Source organism: Mandrillus leucophaeus, unplaced genomic scaffold (genome assembly GCF_000951045.1).
Source record: "Mandrillus leucophaeus isolate KB7577 unplaced genomic scaffold, Mleu.le_1.0 Scaffold148, whole genome shotgun sequence".
Classification (NCBI taxonomy): domain Eukaryota; kingdom Metazoa; phylum Chordata; class Mammalia; order Primates; family Cercopithecidae; genus Mandrillus; species Mandrillus leucophaeus.
In genome coordinates, this window is record NW_012101454.1 from 5274073 (window position 1) to 5278944 (window position 4872).

The window sequence follows — 4872 nt, forward strand, 5'->3', positions numbered from 1 at the left end:
TGGTATCTCATTTGTATAAGGAACATATAAAAATACACATAGATAAGAGTATAAGAAGTGACGCCTATAATCCCAGCATCTTGGGAGGTCAAGGAGGCAGGATGGCTTGAGGATGGGAGTTCAAGGCTGCAGTTAACTATGATTGTGCCACTACACTGCAGCCTGGGCAACAGACTGAGACCCTGTCTCAGGAAAAAAAAAGTGTTTAGTAGGCACAACAAAAAGTTAACAATGTTGGGATCTGGGGGTTGATGTTAGGATTATATTCAATTTACTTTCTTAATTTCTCTTAGTTTTCTACCACAGACATTATTACTGTTATATCAAAACCATGTCAGAGAAAGAATAACAAAGAATGTCTAAGAAAAATCAGACAGAAGAATGTAAATATAAAATATTTGGCAATGACCTTCACAAAATATGCTCCTTATTCTTTTCTTACGGCTAAAAAAGACTTGATGATAAGTAGGGGTGTGTGTGTGTGTGTGTGTGTGTGTGTGAAGTTTCTGGCTAAATATAATAAAGTTAAACTCCTCCCAATTTAATTTGTAGGATTAAAACAATCCCAAACAAAATCCCAGTGGATTTTTTAATTGATAAAATGGTTCTGAGGTTCATCTGGAAGAATAAATGGGACTATTAATAATAGAATTCTGAAAATTAAGAAATAAGAAGTTAGACTTGCTCAAAAGGATATTGAAATGTATGAAAGTGACAACCCTTTCCACAATGATAGTTAAATAGGAAGCTCTTAAACATCGAACAGAAAGTGCTTAGGCATCTCTTTGTACTTTTAAAAATAGTATATGATGAAGTAATTGTAACAGAGAAAGTGATGAATCATTTAGTAAATGATGTTGGAATAATGGCTAAAGAAGGATAAATTTTCACCTTAAACTGTATTCCAAAATAAATTCTAGATAAGTTAAAGAAATATAAAAAATTAAAAGCATTATAAACTACAAGGGAACACAGAAAATATGTAACAGATTCAGGTTGTGGTAAGTCACTAAATCCAATGACTGTAGCACCAGTTGATAGTCTTGACTGCAAACCCTTTTTTAATTCCCTTTGCTTCCTTTGGCTTTCACAACACTTCCCTAATTTTTCTCTTACCACTTTGGCCACTACTTCTCCAGTGACTTTGCAGGATTATCCTCCCCCGGAGACCATTATATGTTTGAGTTCCTCTGGGCCCATTCCTTCTGTACACCGTCTCCCAAGGATTCTCATTATGCCCATGGCTGTAGTTACCACCTCCTGTCAGGTAACTCTCAAACTCCAGCCTAGCCATTTCTAACTTTTCAGTATTAGTCAGGATCCATGCAGGAAATGTATGGCACATTCAAAATGGGTAATTAAGAAGACTTTAGTTAAGAGATCATTTACAAAGGGTTTAGGGAAAGCAACAAAAGATAATGGTACAGTATCCCAGGGAACATTACTGCTTTAAGCCTAAACAAGGAAGGAGGTGGAAATGATTACTGAATGAGAGTGAGAGAGAGGAGGAGGTGGCAAAGGAGTGATGGAAGTAGGAGAAGGTGGGGAAGAAGGGCAGAAGGAAGGGGAAGAGAGAATGCAGTATGGAGATAATATGGAATAAATAATCAGCCTCAACACTCTTTCTTCAGTCTTCTGCTTCTACCTCCCATTGGCTGAACCTAACTAGAAGCCAGAGAATATGGGAACCAGGTGCTGAGGATACATAGGGTGTTGATTCATTTCATACAGGTCAGTCTCTCTGGATACAGCAGAATAGAGAAGGGTGGAGAGTGGCTCTATGAGGGAAAGCAGAAGATATCCACCTAGTATTCACCTCCTACCTGGCTTCTTCTCCAGGACATCCCAAGAGCATTTCAAATTCAATGGGTCCAAAACTGAGCTCATGAACTGCCCACGGCATACCCTCTCCTCTCAAAAGACAAACTAATAAAAATCCAAACTGGTCCTTTGTCAGTGTTTTCTTTCTTTTTGTTAGCAAGTTTATTTTCTTGCATTTCTTATTTTAAAAATTTTACTGTATCTATTTAAGGTGTACAACATGATGTTTTGATACACATATAGAAGTAAAAAGGTTACTATAGTCAAGCAAATTAACATCCATTATCTCACAAAATTACTCGTTTTTTGTATGTGGCACCTAAAATCTACTCTTTTAGGGAAAATCTCAAGTACAGTACAATATTATTTCATGGAGCCCTCCTGTTATACATTAGATCTTCTAATGTTATCTTATGTCATCAAATGCTATCAATGTCAGTCTGAATTCTCATTACCATGGAATGGATTGAACTGGGGCAAGAGTAGGAGCTAATAGATAAATGAGGAGCCTGTTCCATTAGTGCAAGCAGAAATGATGATAGAATGGACTAAAGCACTGTTGGTAAATATGAAGAGAAATTGACAGATTAAAGTGGATAGATTAAAGAGATATGTAGAAACCAAAATTGATAGGATTTGGGGGTTTGATAGAATTGGATATTGGGGGTAAAGGTAATATGGTTGTCAAAGATGACACCATAGATTTTAGGAAGGAGGCAGAACTCTTTAACATGGACTTATTAACCCTGCATATTCAGCTTCTCCCAGCTTCATCCCCCAACCTCTCAACCTTTCCAGCTTCATCTTATACCAAGCCTCTCTCAGGATCTGGTGACATTTACTTTCTTTCATCCCTCATATTTCTGTGCTTGTTCTTGAGCAGGACCTTTGCACCTGTGATTTCCACTACCTGTAATGCCCTTACCCAGCTACCTAACTCCTTTTCATCATTCATCATTCATTCACCATTTCCCCAGGGAAGCTTCCCCTGGTTTCCTTAGTTCGGCCTAATTTTCCTATTAGAGCTCTCATATGTTGTGTACGTTCTCTTTCTATGGTCTATCCACCAGCATCTCACACTCGTTTTTGTGTGACTTTTCAGTTTAATGTCTGCCTTACCCTCAATCTCCCCACTAAGATATAAACTAGGATATAAGACAGGGACTGTATCTTTTTTTTGGCTCACTTGTGTATTATAGCCTGGAAACTTGTGGTTGCTACACACACACACACACACACACTCATTAGTGAATGAATAACAGTAAAAGCAACTGAATATATCACAAAGAAAAATACTGGTATATTTAATTACATCAAGACTATATTCTTCTCTGCACTAAATAAGAGTACATAGCACATAATGAACAAATGATAAACTTGGAGATACAGTCATAATATACAGACAAAAAAGATTATATCCTCAGTAGAGTTCTTACCACATCAATAATAAAAATACTGATAATGCCTAATAGGAATTGGCAAAAACAAAATAAAAAACTCCAGAAAATCCCATAAAGAAAAAGGGTTCTGACAGCTTCTCACTGTAAATATCGGAACCCCAAATCAAACTAACCTAAACAGTAAGGAAATAATATATTTTTGCATGTAACCAGAAAGTCAGGTTGACTTCTCTGAGGATCACAGGATAACACCCAGCAGCATGTGGGGACAATATGCTTTCCTGTTCACATTCATCAGAGGAGAAATAGGATCTCTCTCTTTTTTTTTTTTCTTGGCTTACTGCAACCTCCACCTCCTTGGTTCAAGCGATTCTCCTGCCTCAGCCTCCTGAGTAGCTGGAACTACAGGCATCTGCCACCGCGCTCAGCTAATTTTTGTATTTTCGGTAGAGACAGCGTTTCACCATGTTGGCCAGGCTGGTCTCGAGCTCCTGACCTCAAATGATCCACCCACCTCAGCCTCCCAAAGTGCTGGGATTACAGGTGTGAGCCACCACGCCCGGCCTTAGAATCTGTTTTCTAGCAACGAAATACAAGTGCTTCTTCTCAGCCTTATTGACTCAGATTAGGACCAACCTGGATTAAATCTCCTGTCAGAGGAATGCCATGTTTTGATTTTGAACCTTTCACTAGCAAAAGAGATTGTATTACTATGCTTGGTTCAATAGTAATCAGGACTCATTTCTAGAGCTGGGGTCAATTCCAGAAACTACATGGTTGTTGAGGAGTGAAACACAATGTCCACTGTAATTGGCGATAACCACAGGAAAGAAATGGTCAACTTTCGGAGTGAGGGATATAGAAGAAAATAAAGACAGCTGTGAGGCATCATTTTTCAACTCAAATTTAAAGCTGGCTTTTAAAAATTACACCATTCACTGAAAATGGATTATAAATTGGTTTAACTTTTCTGGAGGGCAATTTGGCAATATACGAAACACCTTTAGAACATTTATGACAAATTTTGGAAAGTATACATATGTGTAGAAATAAGAAGGAAACACAAACGTTCATGTGGCTGCCACTGAGTGGTAAGTTTATAGATGATTTTTATTTTCTTTTATTTTCTAATATTTTCCATAGTTTTTAAAAACAGGCCTAATTACATTTATTTAAACACAAAGAACGTGAAGTAACCTGTTATTTCAGAACATGGACAAATTCCAGTCAAAAATATCCGCTAGAAGCTTGAGAGGTGGGAAAAGTAGTTTGGGGGATTTATTTGCTCTCTCAAGGTGATGAAAAGAAAAATACCGAATCAAAGAGTCTGAGTTATGGTATTCTCTGCTTCTGGGGTTCTAGTGCAGCCCCATTGGCCTGGAATTCAGGAAAAAAAAAGATACAAGGCATAAAATCCCACAGAAAGTTACATAGTTGCAACAGGACATTTAGCATTTATTGCTTGTTCTTCTAATTAAACCTCTAATTCAACTCACTAGGCCCTTGCCTGCTAGCTTTAGTGAGTAAAGTTGAGGCCTTATGACCGGACTTAGCTTGATTTAATGTCATGTTCATTGAGGAGAATTGTTGGACATTTTTTAAAAAAACATGAGCATAGGAAATATCTGAAGTGACTTTTTTTTTTTTTTTT